The following is a 21763-nucleotide window of genomic DNA, read 5'->3' as shown; positions in this document are numbered from 1 at the left end:
TTAGCACATAAAATGACGCGTCCTAGACCTAAAAACATTTTTCCCTCCATTTATTGAGCGAAGGAAAGTGTCGCCGGTTCAAATCCGGACAGCTTCCGGCGGATTCGGCGGGCACCGCAGAAGCGGGTGGGATTCCCGAGATGGCTTCCGCGCGCATATGGCATGTGATAGGTGGTGCGTAGGAGGTATCCTACCGCCGCGCGGAGGTCCCGCGCGATACTGAAATGCGCACCATGTAGCCGCTTCACAAAAAAAGCCCTTCGGCACCCCGAAAATGGAAAAACCGTCGCCCGTGGTTCGGATTGGAAATCCGCGACCGGGGCCTTGCTTCCCATCCTAAGGCCCACGCACGTGCCAAATATGGCCTCGTTCCGACAAACTATGTGGTGAAACGGGCCGTTTCCTACTCATTTCCCCTAAAAGCCATAGAACTCCGGACGAGATAGCCCTGTTCATGAAGGGTTCTCCAAGATAATTGCCGTATCCCAGTTCCGTCTTTTGCAGTGGTTACTAGGACACATAAAATGACGCCACGCGGCTCCGCTCGATTTTTTGGCTCCGTTTGCTTTGCCAACTGCGCAAAACGGGGCCGCCGGGACATGCGGTATGGCCGTACCGGGCGCGCGCGTGCACCCGTCCGCCAACGCGCGAAACGGAAAACATTTAGCACATAAAATGATGCGACCTAGACCTAAAAACATTTTTCCCTCCATTTATTGAGCGAAGGAAAGTGTCGCCCCAGTTCAAATCCGGACAGTTTCCAGCGGATTCGGCGGGGCACCGCAGGAAGCGGGTGGGATTCCCAGATGGCTTCCGCGCGCATATGGCATGTGATAGGTGGTGCGTAGGAGGTATCCTACCGCCGCGCGGAGGTCCTGCGCGATACTGAAATGCGCACCATGTAGCTGCTTCACCAAAAAAAGCCCTTCCGGCACCCCGAAAATGGAAAAACCATCGCCCGTGGTTCGGATTGGAAATCCACGACCGGGGCCTTGCTTCCCATCCTAAGGCCCACGCACGTGCCAAATATGGCCTCGTTCCGACAAACTATGTGGTGAAACGGGCCGTTTCCTACTCATTTCCCCTAAAAGCCATAGAACTCCGGACGAGATAGCCCTGTTCGTGAAGGGTTCTCCAAGATAATTGCCGTATCCCAGTTCCGTCTTTTGCAGTGGTTACTAGGACACATAAAATGACGCCACGCGGCTCCGCTCGATTTTTTGGCTCCGTTTGCTTTGCCAACTGCGCAAAACGGGGCCAACGGGACATGCGGTATGGCCGTACCGGGCGCGCGCGTGCACCCGTCCGCCAACGCGCGAAACGGAAAACATTTAGCACATAAAATGACGCGTCACACTTGTACATATATGTTAGGGGCAGATGCAAGTTTACCAACAATTCTGACGCTCCGGTGATCTGTATCTTGGGAAACCCTAGGGCGGGGACCCCGTAGATCTACCCCTATAGCTTTCTCCGTGCGAGAGTTTACCAATGTAATTTTTTACTTGTTTTGGTTTATTTAGGACATATGTACATGGAAACCATAGGTTGGGCATACTTTACCATAAAATAGGCTCCATTTGAGCCGTGGCGAGAGTTTCCACATACAGATCCTGGATTTTACCAAGTGTTAGCCCATGTATGCGGAAATCGTCAACAACGGGTACATCCAAGGTTAGCCAAACCTTACATCACACTTGTACACATATGTTATGGGCATATGCAAGTTTTCCAGCGATTCCGACGATCCGATAGTCTGTATCTTGAAAAAACCCTAGGGCGGGGACCCCGCAGATCTACCCCTATAGCTTTTTCCGTGCGAGGGTTTACCAATGGATTTTTTTATTTTCTTTGCTTTGTTTAGGACATATGCACATGGAAACCATAGGTTTGGAATAAAATAGGCCACAGATGAGCCGTAGCAGGAGTTTTCACATACAGATCCTGGATTTTACCAAGTGCGGGCCAATGTATGCGGAAATCGTCAACGCCGGATACATGCAAGGTTAGACAAACCTTACATCACACTTGTACACATATGTTAGGGACAAATGCAAGTTTTCAAGCGATTCCGACGCTCCGGTGATCTGTATCTTGGGAAACCCTAGGGCGGGGACCCTGCAGATCTACCCCTATAGCTTTCTCCGTGCGAGGGTTTACCAATGGATTTTTTATTTGCTTTGCTTTGTTTAGGACATATGCACATGGAAACCATAGGTTTGGAATGAAATAGGCCCCGGATGAGCCGTAGCAGGACTTTCCACATACAAATCCTGGATTTTACCAAGTGTCGGCCCATGTATGCGGAAATCGTCAACGCGGGGTACATGCAAGGTTAGACAAACCTTACATCACACTTGTACACATATGTTAGGGACAAATGCAAGTTTTCAAGCGATTCCGACGCTCCGGTGATCTGTATCTTGGGAAACCCTAGGCCGGGGACCTTGCAGATCTACCCCTATAGCTTTTTTCGTGCGAGGGTTCACCATTGGATTTTTTTAATTTCTTTGCTTTGTTTAGGACGTATGCACATGAAAACCATAGGTTTGGAATGAAATAGGCCCCGGATGAGCCGTAGCAGGAGTTTCCAGCGATTCGGACGCTCCGGTGGTTTGTATCTAGGGAAACCCTAGGGGGCAGGGACCCCGCAAATCTACCCCTAGGGTTAGGGTTAGGGTTAGAGTTAGGGTTAGCAATGGACTTTTTTCCTTTGTTTTAGGACATATGTACATCGATAGCAGATGTTGGGCCTACTGGATCCCGTCGACCCGTCTACGAAGAGCGTCACTCGTGGGATCTACATAAGCCATCTACCATTTTTTTCTTTACAAAAGTAACTATTTTTACATAATTCATACTAGTACATAAATAAAACAAACATAATATAAAGTTAATGACCGAGAAGAAAAAAAGAAAAAAAAAAGTGTATGCCGAGGGTGGCCGTCGGCATAGGTGGGTGATGCCCTATGCCGAGGGTGGCCCTCGGCGCCTCGCTGACGCCGTGACCGGGCCGTCACGGCCGGAGCGGGACCGGAGCACATGCTAGTGCTACGCCGACGGCCTTTTGTACGCCGAGGGTGGCCGTCGGCGTATCCGTCTCTACGCCGAGGGTATGTCTACGCCGAGGGGCTAGATGGGCCGCTGCCATGGACCGGACGTACGCCGACGGCCCCGACATTTGGCCGTCGGCGTACGCCACGGCCGTCGGCGCAGCGAGCCATTCCTGTACACTAGCGCAATAACTTCCAACATACGAGCAGTTCTAGATATTAGTACTAAAAAGTAGGGTATGCAATAGCCGCAATTCTGGTGCAGTGATATACAGCAGGGTTCGTTACAGAGATGCGAGAGGAATCAATCCAGAGAGTTCTCCTTTCTGCCTTCTCTCTGAGCGACTTATATCTTGCATTGGCAGCCGCTTATGTTACACTGCAGCTCCTCCGCTGCCTTCTCAGCCTTCCTGCAAGCATGTCTCAAAGATTAAAAGGCATGGAATCTACATCTCCAAGCTACAAGGGATTTAGATATGTTCATCGTCCTTTGCGGATGATGGATTCGATCGGCCATGGTAATAACCCGAGGCAAGCAATGTAACAGTTACCTCAGCGCTTTGTTAATATCTTCATTCTTAGGGTCGAGCTGCAGCGCCTCCCGAAATGCGTCAGCGGCACCTTTGTAGTCCTGCGCACGTTGAGAGAATTTCAGTACCACGAGAGAGATGCACATACAAGCAGAGCGAATGAGTTCGATTGCAATGGTCGAATCAATAAAAGCATATGTACCTTCATGAAACTCAGGGCTGCTCCTTCACGATACCAGGCCTTGGACCAACGGGGCCGCATCATTTTGCACTTGCGGGCTTCTTCCAGAGCTTTATCCCCATTTTTCAAATGCAGCCAGCAGCGGCTGTGGTTGGCAAATATGGTGGCGTCATATGGGTCTATCTCAGTTACCTGCATTAACAATGAGCAAGCATGCGCTCAGTTTAGCTCAACTAACAGACTCTGTGGAAAATATTGTTGTCTTATCATTTGTACCCGACGTACTAAAACCACGGATACAAGTCTTTGACCAACTTAACTAAGAAATGACACATCAAGATGAATTGCTGAACTCTTAGTGTCGCTGTACGAGAGAAAAATACTCCAAATGCCATTATTTTATATTTGGTGTAAGGCAGTAATGGCTCTATGGATATTTGAGGTCAACATAAACCATCAGACAAGATGCACGGCTACAGAGAAAGATAGAACACTGGATTTTAAATCCTGAGCCTGGCGTTTGGGGACTATTATTTGTTGTGCGATCTTTGTGATTATTCCGAACAAGTACTAGATGGGTTCCTGTACTTACCAGGTTATAGTAGTACATTGCATTAAAGTAGTCCTCCTTTGCAAATGCTTCCTTTCCTCGTGACTTCCACTGAGCAATTCTTTCTTCCATAGAAACTTCGTCCTGCGTAGAGTTGCATTTTCAGCTACAGTATTGACAGCACAGTATCAGTGGAAAGTTTGAAAATTAAAGTAATGTGCTAATTTATCCAAATTCATCAACTTTAATCTAGTTAGTTTTGCAAATTTGAGCAGTACCCATACAACCATTACGACTAAAATTTGTCAGGAACTTTCCAATGGAACCAAAACGTCAACTCAAATTTGAGTACATAACACTCTTTTGTAATAACATCTTCCATCCGAATATATTAAGAGGTGACTGTACCAAGAATTTATGAAGAACTTACAGGCTTGCAGACAAAACATGTCATAAGCTATTTATAAGAACATAACGAATTAGTGCGGTCTAAGTAGAAAATACGAAACGATCACGCATTAAGCTTGATGAGTATAACCTGGAATGAAGTAATAAAAAATATGTACATGCCTGAAGAGGGTTAATGCACCGAGAATTCACAGTTCTAATTATACCATCAACACTCCAATCTGGCAGAGATGGAATTGGTTTTGTCCGAGGAAACAGAACTTCAACAAGGTCACGTCGACCGTGAGCTGCTGCTACCTCGAGTGGATTTACACCAAGCTATATCATAAAAACAACATAAGATGCTAAAATGAACATACCATAATTTGCAGGAAATGCAAACACAGTACTCCCTCTTGAGTCTTGAACCATAGTAAGTATGGACTCAGAGGAACACTAAAAAATAATATGGAATAACAGTGACCTATATAAGACCTGTTGTACCACAAGAGCTATAATCTTGGGATGTCTTCCTAAGTTACAGTCTGAACTCTGAAGCAAATCCAAAAAGATGAATTTGAATACAAACCTACTGTACAGTATTTAATTGAACATGAACAATCTAAAACATACAATATAGCAGACAGAGAGATGAAGACAGAGATATACTTCCAGGGTAGGAATGTTAGGGTCAGCCCCAGCATCTAGGAGCAACTTGACAAAATCGGTTAAGCCATCAAACACAATAACGATGGAGATTTTGTCATACTTATTCGTAAGCGAGGACACGATTGTAATTTTAGTGTAGATGCACCGTCCGTACAACCCTGTACAGGCCTGTATGGCCCGTGTTGTGGTGTACCTTGTTTTTGTACGTATCTACAGTCACGTGCGTGTGCAAAAATAGAAAGATCCTATAAAGATCTTGTTCACGTGACCTCTTTTTTTTTCTTACGCGGCGTATACATACCGTATCAACATAGACGGGTATACATTAGCTGGATATGGGTTTCGGCAGACCCAACATAGGAAAAAAAATCCAACTATAACTCTTCAACTTTATTTAGGGGGGAGCACCGGAGCAACCCTCCTGCTTTCATTAAAGGAGTTGGTCCAGGGTAACAATGAGCATTCACATCAGCACCAGCCTATGGATAACAGTAAAATAGCTTTAGACACAGAAATTGCACAAGTAATCATGACACATTTAACCAGAAAGAACAAGTTACTCTAGGAAATCAGGACACGATCATAACATAAAAACGTAAGAAAATTCATGGAATTGGAAAATTATTGGACCTCAATCAGTAGCTTGATGCATTTCAAGGACTGCCAATAGCAAGCGGCCAGGACAGGTGAATATACTTTATTTGCGACTTTATTTGGCTGAAAAGGTAAATGAGTCAAAATACTGGAGTTATTTAGATCAGATAATAATATATCTTTCAATGAAACCACCATCTAGCCTGATGCACCACCAAGAATAAACCATTACATAATCAAGCCAAGTGCACTTCATCGCTTCTGCATTCCCAATCCAATTAGGTGACAGTGGAATAGACAACTTACATCAGCAGAATGTTCCAGCAGAACCTTCAAAACCTCAGCATGGTCTTTTGAAACAGCCAGTTGTAATGGCGCCCCCCGATGATCAATCGGATCCACAGGAACTCCTTGAGAAAGCAATAGCTTCACAACCTCACAGTGTCCTGGAGGCACAATAAAATAGCACACATCCAGAAAGATCAAAACCAGAGCCTCTACGGAGTATATATAGAGAGAACACACTATCTGTATGCATTCAACGACATTCGTTCGACTACCAGGTGTTAAGAGAACTAGTGTCAGCTGTACATATCATTGTTAGTACTTGACTTGGTCGTCCAACTTATTAGCAGCACTAAGCCACGATGTGAAGTGGATGGATTAGTAGATGGTGTGCTAAATCGTGTATTGAGTCTGTATCTATATATACTGTACTCCTGTGATGTATCAAGTTATCCGTCATTCAGAAAATAGCAGCAAGAATGAGAAAGCGCACCTTGCAGTGCTGCATTGTGCAGCGGCGTGGTGCCTCTCTCGTCGGGCATCGCAGGGTCGACGCCACGATCGAGAAGGTACCTAATAACCTGGGTTTTCCCCTCATGTGCGGCGTACGACATCGGCGTCATACCTACAAGGAGGAATAGAATATCCCGGTGATAAGAGAAACCAAAAAAAAAAATGTCATGAACGCACACAGAATTTCAACTAGCTAGGTGTGCACGTACCTAATTTGGACACCGCGTTGACATCAAGCCCACATTCCTCCACCAGGAACCGGCAGCTCTCCAGGCAGCCCCGAGATGCAGCCCAATGGAGCGCGGTATTCCCGTCGGAATCCTTGGCTCCCCGCAGGTCCATCTTGCTCGCCATCTCTGAAATCGCAGGAAAATGCTGAAGTCAGACAGCACAATCGATCACTCCAACGAGCGGAATGTGCTAAACTAAGACGAGCCTTGCACAACAAATCAGACTCCGCACTGACTCCGTGGAGTGAGTCCACGCAGCCCCAAAAATTGGGGTTTTCTCCCTTCGAAATGTTTTTGGGGGTTTCTGCCCAAAATCGAACTAATCGAAGTTGGCTTGGAAAAATCGCAAGTAAACTCCAGATTTGCAGCAACTCCGCCCGAAATTCGTACGGTGCAAGCACCGCGCGAATGTTCGAGGAGAGAGAGAGAGAGAGAGAGAGAGAGAGAGAGAGAGAGAGAGAGAGAGAGAGAGAGAGAGAGAGGCACTTACGCTTGTGGAGGCTGATGTCCCCATCGAGCTCGATGCCGGAGTGGGAGGAGGCCATGATGGCGGCAACCCTAGACGCAAGGTTCTGGCTGGGCTCCGCCTCCGCACGCCGGTGAGTAGTGTTTTTGGAAGGGGAGGAAGGGCGTGCGGGGAAGGTGACGGCAATGAAACGGGGTGGCGCTACCCACAATGACACTGGTCACTGGGTGTGTGTATGTAATTCTGTATGGCACTGCATCTCCAGCGGCGCGACGCAAACGGACGCTAAGAGACCGTTTTCATCCGCAGTGACTGGAAATACGTCTGGGGTCTGCTCCAGCGGGACGACGCAAAATGACCGGGCCATCCGCGGGGACGCAAACCTGGCCCAAATATGCGCCAGGTTTGCATCTCCGCCGACGCTCGGCGGTCGCGCGGAGCGTTCTCCATTTCTTACCCGGTCCCGCATGTAAGGGACAACGAAATTGACCGCTTCGATTTGCTTCTTTTTCCCCTTCTTTGCTGCCCTAGTGCGACGCCACCACCCCAACCCCACCCTCCGCCGTCAGGCCGCGGCGCCGCAGTAGTCGCCATCGGCTCCATTCTTGCCGCGCGGGAGAGCAGGAGCGTACTTGGGCTTGGCTCCGGCGCGTATCTGCCGGCTTTTTTCGGGCGAAACGCTCCCGGTTGCGCCGCCCTTCCACGCCGCCCACGACCTGTTCGGTCAATTGCGCCGGTAGGTTTCTCACTCGTGTTTTTGGCGCTATTGTGCGCGGCCATTTATCCGCAGTTTGTACCCACGCAGATGGACATGTGACAGATGTTGGACAAGTTCCACGTGGAGGTCGTCGACTCCTCTTCCGACGAGGAGTCCGATCAGTCGACGCAGACATTGGCAACTACTGCGGCCTCCATGATCCACGAGTTCACCTCAAACCCGGGGCCGGAGCACCGGGGCTCTTTGAAGGGGCGCTCCAAAAACCTGCCGCGCAACAGAGTGGCAGGGCAGGCCTGCCTCCACAAGGACTACTTCCACCTCACCAATCCGATCTTCCCGGAAAAACTGTTCCAGCGCCGATACAGGATGCCAAGGGACCTGTTCTTGGTCATTCTACGGGGCGTCAGAAACTACAACCCCTACTTTCAATGCAGGCCCGATGCAACAGGTGCGTTAGGCTTCACCTCCTACCAAAAATGCTCCGTCGCTATTCGCATGCTCTCATATGGAATGGCTGCAGATATATTCGATGAGTATCTTCAAATGGGTGAGAGCACCTTTCTTGAGGCCATGTACAGGTTTTGCCGAGCCGTGATTGCCGTGTTCGGAGAGTATTACTGTAGGGAGCCAACTATTGAGGATACAAGGCGGCTTCTGTCTATCAACGAGTCTAGAGGCTTCCCAGGAATGATTGGCAGCATAGATTGCATGCACTGGCAGTGGAAAAACTGTCCATTTGGATGGCAGGGTGCGTACAACGGGCATGAGGAGGGAAAAACTGTCATTCTTGAAGTTGTCATATCTCAAGATTTATGGATTTGGCATTCATTCTTTGGCGTGGACGGTTCCAACAATGACATCAATGTGTTGCACCGATCACCAGTTTTCAACAGGCTCATGCAAGGCAAACTCCACGGGTGAGCTATGAGATCAACGGAAATGCATATGACAAGCCATATTATCTTGCTGATGGCATCTACCCTGACTGGGCCACATTGGTGAAGACTGTCCGTAATCCAAACTCCGAGAAGACGAGGAGGTTTGCCAAGATGCAAGAGGCTTGCAGGAAAGATGGAGCGCGGATTTGGTGTGCTCCAAGCTCGGTGGGCAATTGTCCGTCATCCGGCAAGAACATGGTCCCTGAAGACCGTGCATGAGATAATGACATGTTGCGTGATCATGCACAACATGATCATTGAGAACGAGCGTCCTGATGGCCGCAATGAGAATCACTGGGATTTTCAATGTGAGCTGGTGGCGCCACTTCCTGGAGCTTCATCTTGGCAGGAGTATCTAAATATCAATGTAGAAGTCAATAACGAGAACATCTCCAAACAGCTGCAGACGGATCTGATTGAGCATCAGTGGACATTGGTTGGCCATGAAGATATTGCCTAGAGAAATACTATCTTATTTTCATGTAAACAATTAAAAATTTAAATGAAATAACTATGACTTCGTTGATTTTCTTTTTTTGTTGTTTGGAAACTTCATAAATTGATGCAAACGCGGAAATGCGTCGGGCCGCTGGAGCCACCCCCAGGTGCAAACGGACGCGCGGACAAAAATGGTCTGTCTCGCGTCTGCCACGCGACGCAAACAGACATTTCGGACGTCCGAAATGCGTCGCGCCGCTGGAGATGCCCTGAAGGAGACGGCCGCTGCTTGCCACGTGTTTAGAGCAATAACGATATTATAGCCAGCAACTGGTTTTCCATCTTATTTATAGCTAAATTATAGCCATTATATACAGTAATGTACTTGATAATGTACTACTTTATCAAAATATGGTCTACCTTTCACTCTCATAAAGTGTCTAAAAGTACTTGCTAGAGCTGACTCTTACATAAGAGTTCACTTACATTATCTCTTCTATTCTTAATTTTTCAACTAAGCAAAGATGTAATATTTTTTCTATTATAGCCAACTGACTATATCTTAATGTACTTACTCTTAGTACGTCTCATCCATTTGAGTCAGGTTGACGTTGGTTTTCAAAAGAGATCTTCAGCCAGGCTCTGAAAATGGGATAATCAATCTAATTATGTTTTGATTCAACATAAACTATACACGAAAAAGTTGTGCATAGATGATCTGAGTCCATTCCAACAATAGGTTTCGAGTTTCCGTAGTCGTAAATTGTAAATTTCGTCATCATTTTGTTTTGAGCAAATTTTGTCAAATTCTTCGTATATGGTCCACCGTTTGAAATTTCCTTCAAGGAGTAGTTTCACCTTGTCAGTCCGCAAAACTCTCACGTTCTAACTTTGTCGTTTCGGTGAACATGGATGGATAGATAAACAACTCTCTAGTATACTCTAAATTGCCTCTAAACAGTCCTACGGTGTAAATTGTGCACGTGATCATGTTGTTCATCGACCACAATTTCATCACCATGTTGGTCGTTTAAGTGGTGGTAATCCATGGTGGTAACCACCATGGCCACCGTTGTTGTCGTCGGCGTGGTGGTATTCCGCGCGTCGTATTCATATCTAATCCTATAGTACATGTACTCGAAGTTGTCGTCGTTGTCGTCAGAGGAGCCATCATCATCGCTCGTCGGGCGCGGCTTGAACCTACAAGTCGGCGGTGGTTGTTGCATCCGTAGAGGTTGCGGTGGCGCGGCAGCTGCAACCTAGGCCATCATCGCCACGAAGTGCACGGTAGGCATGCTCCTCCTTCACCCACCAGGACCGGCCATCCTCCACCGGCGATGGCAGTGGCGTCTTTAGGAAGTCGCGGATGGCCACACGTTGGCCCGGGAAATCCTTCGGGTCGCTGGGGTACCTAAAGTCATTGGCGACCATGGCGTGCTCTGGCGGCGCCTTCCACTCCGGCTGCGCGGGAGGGAGGGTAGGGCGTCCGGATGGTGAAGCCGCCACGCTCGCAACCGCCCTTCTTCGGTGTCGTGGTATTTCCGCGCGTCGTCGTGGTAGGCCTTGTGCTTGGCTTCGCGGACGGCGATGTGGTGATGGTAGGTGAGAGGTGTAATCCATGACGGTACACATCCTTGTCATCGTCGGTGACATGGTGCTATTTCCGTAAGCCGTCGTAGTTCGAGGTTGTGCCCTACTTTGTGGTCGTGGCCGTGGTAATGGTATGTGGGATGTCATAGGTGGCAATATCCATGACGTTGGCCATTCTTGTCGTAAGCGGCGACTTGGTAGTGCGCCATTGGTATCACACCACCTATCACGCCACATGTACTCCCTCCGGTTCATATTAATTGACTTTATATGGATGTATCTAGACACATTTTAGTTCTAGATACATCCATATTGAAGTCAATTAATATGGATCGGAGGGAGTAGTACCTAACCTGTTGCGCAACGGTCTGGTACGTGACTGGCATGTGCACAGACCAGTGGCACAACCTAGATATACGGCACTTGTCTTTATTATTTTTAAAATAATATGGACGATGGCCCTGATGCTCTCTGGTGGCTGAAAATGAAGTTGAAAATTTAAATATTTAATACGCGGTAATTTTTTATCTTTTTCATTCATTCAAAGATAATTTACATAGAAAATAAAAAATAAAAATAAAAAGAAACTAATCTCCTCGTTCTCGCCGATGGTGACGACGCTGCCGCCTACTACTCATCCTCGTCCTAGACCAGGTCGACGACCGGGGACGGCGTCCACGAGCCCTGCTTCAACCAAGCCGGGTACTCCAGGTACTGCAGAGGAGCATGTGGCTGCCACGCCGGGTACAACGGAGGGGCATGCTACTGCGGTGGTGGCGGAACCATCTGGTCGTGCCACTCCGTCCGCGGCAGCATGTGTGGCGGAAGCGAAGAAGGCGACGAAAGCTCATGGTTCACACCATTAATTCCCACACTGCCGGAAAGGTTACTTGGATCTTAGAGCATCTCCAGTCGTCTCCCCGACGAGGCCCCCAGGACGCCTTTTTTCATCCGGATGGACGAAAACGGTCCAGTCGCGCCCCGGCTCCTCGTTTTCGTCCGCATTAGGCCTTTCATCCGTCCGGAGAGCTCAGGCCATCCCCGGCCCCCCGGGTGCGCTCGGGGACTCCGGACGAGAGAAAAGCGGGGACATGCCCGCTATATCGGTGAGAGAACAGACGAACCCCACCACTTTGTCCACGCAAATCCCTCCTTCCCTCCCGTTGCTCTGTCACCGCTGGCATCACCCCTCGCCAATCCACCGGCCATTAGCCTCCAACTCTGCCGTTCCTCCACCCAGCAGCCTATATTCCGCCACATGTCGTGCCCTCTGCCTATTTTCCGCCGCCGGACAGCTCCCTCGTGTCGCTCCTCGTCGACACACCCGGCAGGTGTTCGTCCAATTGCATGGCCGGACATGGACTCCGATGAAGAGGAGGAGGAGCACATGTTCGCCGAGCTTCTTGAAGAAGAAACAGCAGCCGCCGCCCAAGACGAGGAGCACCTGCTGATCCTAGCTTGCCTATCCGGCTTGTACACCGAATGGGCCATTGGTCACCGTGGTGGGCCGGCACCAGGTCGCCAGAAGTGCAAGCCGAGGCAGCGAATCGAGGGCTATTGCATGCTCTACGCCGACTACTTCGCCAACGATCCATTGCACGGTGGGGCTGTTTTTAGGCGTCGTTTTAGAATGAGCCGGAAGCTCTTCCTGAAAATTGTGTATGCCCTGATGGCGTGTATTTCACACGTTCGTTGGGCAACCCCAAGAGGAAGGTATGATGCGCACAGCAGCAAGTTTTCCCTCAGAAAGAAACCAAGGTTTATCGAACCAGGAGGAGCCAAGAAGCACGTTGAAGGTTGATGGCGGCGGGATGTAGTGCGGCGCAACACCAGGGATTCCGGCGCCAACGTGGAACCTGCACAACACAACCAAGATACTTTGCCCCAACGAAACAGTGAGGTTGTCAATCTCACCGGCTTGCTGTAACAAAGAGTTAACCGTATTGTGTGGAAGATGATTGTTTGCAGAAAACAGTAAAACAAGTATTGCAGTAGATTGTATTTCAGTAAAGAGAATTGGACCGGGGTCCACAGTTCACTAGAGGTGTCTCTCCCATAAGACGAACAGCATGTTGGGTGAACAAATTACAGTTGGGCAATTGACAAATAAAGAGAGCATGACCATGCACATACATATCATGATGAGTATAGTGAGATTTAATTGGGCATTACGACAAAGTACATAGACCGCCATCCAACTGCATCTATGCCTAAAAAGTCCACCTTCAGGTTATCATCCGAACCCCCTCCAGTATTAAGTTGCAAAGCAACAGACAATTGCATTAAGTATGGTGCGTAATGTAATCAACAACTACATCCTTAGACATAGCATCAATGTTTTATCCCTAGTGGCAACAGCACAACACAACCTTAGAACTTTCTCACATCGTCCCGGTGTTAATGCAGCATGAACCCACTATCGAGCATAAGTACTCCCTCTTGGAGTTACAAGCATCTACTTGGCCAGAGCATCTACTAGTAACGGAGAGCATGCAAGATCATAAACAACACATAAGCATAACTTTGATAATCAACATAACAAGTATTCTCTATTCATCGGATCCCAACAAACGCAACATATAGAATTACAGATAGATGATCTTGATCATGTTAGGCAGCTCACAAGATCCGACAATGATAGCACAATGGGGAGAAGACAACCATCTAGCTACTGCTATGGACCCATAGTCCAGGGGTAGACTACTCACTCATCACACCGGAGGCGACCATGGCGGCGTAGAGTCCTCCGGGAGATGATTCCCCTCTCCGGCAGGGTGCCGGAGGCGATCTCCTGGATCCCCCGAGATGGGATCGGCGGCGGCGGCGTCTCTGGAAGGTTTTCCGTATCGTGGTTCTCGGTACTGGGGTTTTCGTCACGGAGACTTTTTATAGGCGAAAGGGCAGGTCAAGAGGCGGCACGGGGGCCCCACACCACAGGGCCGCGCGGCCAAGGGGGGGCCGCGCCGCCTTGTAGTGTGGCCCCTCCGTGGCCCCTCTTCGTCTCTCCTTCGGACTTCTGGAAGCTTCGTGAGAAAATAGGCCCCTGGGCTTTGATTTCGTCCAATTCCGAGAATATTTCCTTACTAGGATTTCTGAAACCAAAAACAGCAGAAAACAAAGAATCGGCACTTCGGCATCTTGTTAATAGGTTAGTTCCAGAAAATGCACGAATATGACATAAAGTGTGCATAAAACATGTAGATAACATCAATAATGTGGCATGGAACATAAGAAATTATCGATACGTCGGAGACGTATCAGCATCCCCAAGCTTAGTTCTGCTCGTCCCGAGCAGGTAAAACGATAACACAGATAATTTCTGGAGTGACATGCCATCATAATCTTGATCATACTATTTGTAAAGCATATGTAGTGAATGCAGCGATCAAAACAATGTATATGACATGAGTAAACAAGTGAATCATATAGCAAAGACTTTTCATGAATAGCACTTCAAGACAAGCATCAATAAGTCTTGCATAAGAGTTAACTCATAAAGCAATAATTCATAATAGAGATATTGAAGCAACACAAAAGAAGATTAAGTTTCAGCGGTTGCTTTCAACTTGTAACATGTATATCTCATAGATATAGTCAACATAGAGTAATATAATAAGTGCAATAAGCAAGTATGTAGGAATCAATGCATAGTTCACACAAGTGTTTGCTTCTTGAGGTGGAGAGAAATAGATGAACTGACTCAACATTGAAAGTAAAAGAATGGTCCTCATAGAGGAAAAGCATCGATTGCTATATTTGTGCTAGAGCTTTGATTTTGAAAACATGTAGAGAGCAATAAAAGTAAAATTTTGAGAGGTGTTTGTTGTTGTCAACGAATGGTAATGGGTACACTAACTACCTCGCCAACCGGACTTATAAGAGCGGCTCCCATTTTATTTATTTTTGGGTGGCACTCCTTCCAACCTTTCTTTCACAAACCATGGCTAACCGAATCCTCGGGTGCCTGCCAACAATCTCATACCATGAAGGAGTGTCTATTTTTGTTAATTAATTTGGGACTGGGAATCCCATTGCCAGCTCTTTTTGCAAAATTATCGGATAAGCGGATGAAGCCACTAGTCCATATGAGAGTCCGTCAAAAGTAAATGACAAGGTTGAAAGCTAAACACCACATACTTCCTCATGAGCTATAAAACATTGACACAAATCAGAGGTAATAAATTTTGAATTGTTTAAAGGTAGCACTCAAGCAATTTACTTTGGAATGGCGGAAAATACCATGTAGTATAGGTAGGTATGGTGGACACAAATGGCATAGTGGTTGGCTCAAGTATTTTGGATGCATGAGAAGTATTCCCTCTCGATACAAGGTTTAGGCTAGCAAGGCTTATTTGAAACAAACACAAGGATGAACCGGTGCAGCAAAACTCACATAAAAGACATATTGAAAACATTATAAGACTCTACACCGTCTTCCTTGTTGTTCAAACTCAATACTAGAAATTATCTAGACCTTAGAGAAACCAAATATGCAAACCAAATTTTAGCATGCTCTATGTATTTCTTCATTAATGGGTACAAAGCATATGATGCAAGAGCTTAATCATGAGCACAACAATTGCCAAATATCACATTACCCAAAACATTTATAGCAATTACTACATGTATCATTTTCCAATTTCAACCATATAACAATTTAACGAAGGAGAAACTTCGCCATGAATACTATGAGTAGAAACCAAGGACATACTTATCCATATGCTACAGCGGAGCGTGTCTCTCTCCCATAAAGTGAATGCTAGGATCCATTTTATTCAAACAAAACAAAAACAAAAACAAACCGACGCTCCAAGAAAAAGCACATAAGATGTGATGGAATAAAAATATAGTTTCAGGGGAGGAACCTGATAATGTTGTCGATGAAGAAGGGGATGCCTTGGGCATCCCCAAGCTTAGACGCTTGAGTCTTCTTGATATATGCAGGGGTGAACCACCGGGTGCATCCCCAAGCTTAGAGCTTTCACTCTCCTTGATCATGTTGCATCATACTCCTCTCTTGATCCTTGAAAACTTCCTCCACACCAAACTCGAAACAACTCATTAGAGGGTTAGTGCACATTATAAATTGACATATTCAGAGGTGACACAATCATTCTTAACACTTCTGGACATTGCATAATGCTACTGGGCATTAGTGGATCAAAGAAATTCATCCAACATAGCAAAAGAGGCAATGCGAAATAAAAGGCAGAATCTGTCAAAACAGAACAGTTCGTATTGACGAATTTTAAAATGGCACCAGACTTGCTCAGATGAAAATGCTCAAATTGAATGAAAGTTGCATACATATCTGAGGATCATGCACGTAAATTGGCTTAATTTTCTGAGTTACTTACAGGGAGGTGGACCCAGATTCGTGACAGCAAAGAAATCTGGAACTGTGCAGTAATCCAAATCTAGTACTTACTTTTCTATCAACGGCTTAACTTGGCACAACAAAACACAAAACTAAGATAAGGAGAGGTTGCTACAGTAGTAAACAACTTCCAAGACACAAAATAAAAACAAAGTACTGTAGGTAAAAACATGGGTTGTCTCCCATAAGCGCTTTTCTTTAACGCCTTTCAGCTAGGCGCAGAAAGTGTGTATCAAGTATTATCGAGAGATGAAGTGTCAACATCATAATTTGTTCTCATAATAGAATCAAAAGGTACCTTCATTCTCTTTCTAGGGAAGTGTTCCATACCTTTCTTGAGAGGAAATTGATATTTTATATTACCTTCCTTCATATCAATGATAGCACCAACAGTTCGAAGAAAAGGTCTTCCCAATATAATGGGACAAGATGCATTGTATTCAATATCCAAGACAACAAAATCAACGGGAACCAGGTTATTGTTCACGGTAATGCGAACATTATCAACTTTACCCAAAGGTTTCTTTGTAGAATGATCAGCAAGATTAACATCCAAATAACAATTTTTCAGCGGTGGCAAGTCAAGCATATTATAAATTTTCTTAGGCATAACAGAAATACTTGCACCAAGATCACATAAAGCATTACAATCAAAATCTTTAACCTTCATCTTAATGATGGGCTCCCAACCATCCTCTAGCTTTTTAGGAATAGAGGCTTCACGCTCTAGTTTCTCTTCTCTAGCTTTTATGAGAGCATTTGTAATATGATGCGTGAAAGCCAAATTTATAGCACTAGCATTAGGACTTTTAGCAAGTTTTTGCAAGAACTTTATAACTTCAGAGATGTGGCAATCATCAAAATTCAAACCATTATAATCTAAAGCAATGGGATCATCATCCCCAATGTTGGAAAAAATTTCAGCAGCTTTATCACAGGCAGTTTCAGCAGTTTTAGCAGTTTCAGGCAATTTTTCGCGCTTTGCATTCGAAGTGGAAACATTGCTAACACCAATTCTTTTATTAGTATGAGTAGGAGGTGCAGCAACATGTGTAGCATTAGCATTACTAGTGGTGGTAATAGTCCAAACTTTAGCTATATTCTTTTCTTTAGCTAGTTTTTCATTTTCTTCTCTATCCCACCTAGCACGCAGTTCAGCCATTAATCTTATATTCTCATTAATTCTAACTTGAATGGCATTTGCTGTAGTAGTAATTTTATTATGATGATTCTCATTAGGCAAAACTTTTGATTTCAAAAGATCAACATCAGCAACAAGACTATCGACTTTAGAAGCAAGTATATCAATTTTCCCAAGCTTTTCTTCAACAGATTTGTTAAAAGCGGTTTGTGTACTAATAAATTCTTTAAGCATGGCTTCAAGTCCAGGGGGTGAACTCCTATTATTGTTGTAAGAATTCCCATAAGAATTACCATAGCCGTTGCCATTATTGTAAGGATATGGCCTATAGTTGTTACTAGAATTGTTCCGGTAAGCATTGTTGTTGAAATTATTATTTTTAATGAAGTTTACATCAACATGTTCTTCTTGTGCAACCAATGAGGCTAATGGAACATTATTAGGATCAATATTAGTCCTATCATTCACAAGCATAGACATAATAGCATCAATCTTATCACTCAAGGAAGAGGTTTCTTCGACAGAATTTACCTTCTTACCTTGTGGAGCTCTTTCCGTGTGCCATTCAGAGTAGTTGATCATCATATTATCAAGAAGCTTTGTTGCTTCACCAAGAGTGATGGACATAAAGGTACCTCCAACAGCTGAATCCAATAAATTCCGTGAAGAAAAATTTAGTCCTGCATAGAAGGTTTGGATGATCATCCAAGTAGTCAGTCCATGGGTTGGGCAATTTTTAACCAGAGATTTCATTCTTTCCCAAGCTTGAGCAACATGTTCAGTATCTAATTGTTTAAAATTCATTATGCTACTCCTCAAAGATATAATTTTAGCAGGGGGATAATATCTACCAATAAAAGCATCCTTGCATTTAGTCCATGAATCAATACTATTCTTAGGCAGAGATAGCAACCAATCTTTAGCTCTTCCTCTTAATGAGAAAGGGAACAATTTTAGTTTAATAATATCACCATCTACATCTTTATATTTTTGCATTTCACATAGTTCAACAAAATTATTAAGATGGGCAGCAGCATCATCAGAACTAATTCCAGAAAATTGATCTTTCATGACAAGATTCAGTAAAGCAGGTTTAATTTCAAAGAATTCTGCTGTAGTAGCAGGTGGAGCAATAGGTGTGCATAAGAAATCATTATTATTTGTGGTTGTGAAGTCACACAACTTAGTATTTTCAGCGTTGGCCATTTTAGCAACAGTAAATAAAACAAACTAGATAAAGTAAATGCAAGTAAACTAATTTTTTTGTGTTTTCGATATAGCAAACAAGATAGCAAATAAAGTAAAACTAGCAACTAATTTTTTTGTATTTTGATTTAGTGCAGCAAACAAAGTAGTAAATAAAACTAAGCAAGACAAAAACAAAGTAAAGAGATTGAGAAGTGGAGACTCCCCTTGCAGCGTGTCTTGATCTCCCCGGCAACGGCGCCAGAAAATGTGCTTGATGGCGTGTATTTCACACGTTCGTTGGGCAACCCCAAGAGGAAGGTATGATGCGCACAGCAGCAAGTTTTCCCTCAGAAAGAAACCAAGGTTTATCGAACCAGGAGGAGCCAAGAAGCACGTTGAAGGTTGATGGCGGCGGGATGTAGTGCGGCGCAACACCAGGGATTCCGGCGCCAACGTGGAACCTGCACAACACAACCAAGATACTTTGCCCCAACGACATGTGAGGTTGTCAATCTCACCGGCTTGCTGTAACAAAGAGTTAACCGTATTGTGTGGAAGATGATTGTTTGCAGAAAACAGTAAAACAAGTATTGCAGAGATTGTATTTCAAGAAAGAGAATTGGACCGGGGTCCACAGTTCACTAGAGGTGTCTCTCCCATAAGACGAACAGCATGTTGGGTGAACAAATTACAGTTGGGCAATTGACAAATAAAGAGAGCATGACCATGCACATACATATCATGATGAGTATAGTGAGATTTAATTGGGCATTACGACAAAGTACATAGACCGCCATCCAACTGCATCTATGCCTAAAAAGTCCACCTTCAGGTTATCATCCGAACCCCCTCCGGTATTAAGTTGCAAAGCAACAGACAATTGCATTAAGTATGGTGCGTAATGTAATCAACAACTACATCCTTAGACATAGCATCAATGTTTTATCCCTAGTGGCAACAGCACAACACAACCTTAGAACTTTCTGTCACTGTCCCAGGTGTTAATGCAGGCATGAACCCACTATCGAGCATAAGTACTCCCTCTTGGAGTTACAAGCATCTACTTGGCCAGAGCATCTACTAGTAACGGAGAGCATGCAAGATCATAAACAACACATAAGCATAACTTTGATAATCAACATAACAAGTATTCTCTATTCATCGGATCCCAACAAACGCAACATATAGAATTACAGATAGATGATCTTGATCATGTTAGGCAGCTCACAAGATCCGATAATGATAGCACAATGGGGAGAAGACAACCATCTAGCTACTGCTATGGACCCATAGTCCAGGGGTAGACTACTCACTCATCACACCGGAGGCGACCATGGCGGCGTAGAGTCCTCCGGGAGATGATTCCCCTCTCCGGCAGGGTGCCGGAGGCGATCTCCTGGATCCCCCGAGATGGGATCGGCGGCGGCGGCGTCTCTGGAAGGTTTTCCGTATCGTGGTTCTCGGTACTGGGGTTTTCGTCACGGAGACTTTTTATAGGCGAAAGGGCAGGTCAAGAGGCGGCACGGGGGCCCCACACCACAGGGCCGCGCGGCCAAGGGGGGGGCCGCGCCGCCTTGTAGTGTGGCCCCTCCGTGGCCCCTCTTCGTCTCTCCTTCGGACTTCTGGAAGCTTCGTGAGAAAATAGGCCCCTGGGCTTTGATTTCGTCCAATTCCGAGAATATTTCCTTACTAGGATTTCTGAAACCAAAAACAGCAGAAAACAGCAAGAATCGGCACTTCGGCATCTTGTTAATAGGTTAGTTCCAGAAAATGCACGAATATGACATAAAGTGTGCATAAAACATGTAGATAACATCAATAATGTGGCATGGAACATAAGAAATTATCGATACGTCGGAGACGTATCATGCCCTTCGAGAGTACGACTCCTATTTCAGATGCAAGTTGGATTGCCCCGACATGGCAGGGTTTTCCGCCTTCCAAAAGTGCACGGTGGCTATGCGGATGCTGGCATATGGAGCTCCTGATGATTCTATCGATGACTATCTTCGGATGGCGTAGTCCACTGCCCTTGATTGTTTCTACCGGTTCTGCAGGGCGGTAATAGCAGTGTTCGGGGACATCTACTTGAGATCACCGACTGTCGAAGACACTGCTAAGATCCTCACTGTCAATGTAGCTCGACAATTTTCAGGGATGCTTGGAAGCATTGACTGCATGCATTAGAAATGGTTGAACTGTCTGTTTGCTACAAGGGTCACAAAAAAGGCTGCACTGTGATACTTGAGGCAGTGGCTACCCATGATCTTTGGATATGGCACTCCTTTGGTATGACGGGATCCAACAACGACATCAACGTCTTGCAGTGCTCGCCGATCTTATCCAAGCTTGTTGAGGGTCATGCTCCCCCGGTTAACTTTGTGATCAATGGCCGGCAGTACAACAAGCGATATATCTTGCACACGATATCTATCTAAAGTGGGCAACATTTGTGAAGACTATCTCAGGCACCGTCGTCCCGAAGGAGGTGGAGTTTGTCAAGCTACAAGAAGGTTGCCGAAAGGACATTGAGCGTGTATTTGGTGTCCTCCAGCAGAGATTTGCTGTAGTCCGGTTCCTCGCTTTGACTTGGTCCAAATATCAGATATGGGAGGTGATGAACTGTTATGTGTGCTTACACTACATGATTATCGAGGATGAGCGGAAGCATCGAGAGGGTCCTCTTGCACAGCCTAACCACCAGGTGCCTGCATCGTGGGCTGCGTTCATCGTTATGCGTCAGGAGATTCGAGACTCCACAATGCATCAACAGCTGCAGGATGACTGGTGGAGCACATATGGACGCTTCGAGGCAACACCAACTAGTTTCCATTTGATTTGTTTGAAAACTTGTTTTGTTATGTTGAATTGTAACGTTTATTTGTAAAAATAAGCCAAATGTTGGCAAAACTGGT

General features: G+C 45.7%; 1 pseudogene; it reads right to left on the bottom strand.

Moving 5' to 3' along the window:
• Window positions 1-3235: 3235 nt before the first annotated feature.
• Window positions 3236-7689, bottom strand: LOC127298468 (uncharacterized; annotated as a pseudogene).
• Between the last annotated feature and the right edge of the window lie 14074 nt (window positions 7690-21763).

The sequence above is a fragment of the Lolium perenne genome, chromosome 5 (genome assembly GCF_019359855.2).
Source record: "Lolium perenne isolate Kyuss_39 chromosome 5, Kyuss_2.0, whole genome shotgun sequence".
Lineage (NCBI taxonomy): Eukaryota > Viridiplantae > Streptophyta > Magnoliopsida > Poales > Poaceae > Lolium > Lolium perenne.
This window is presented reverse-complemented; position numbering and strand designations above follow the sequence as displayed.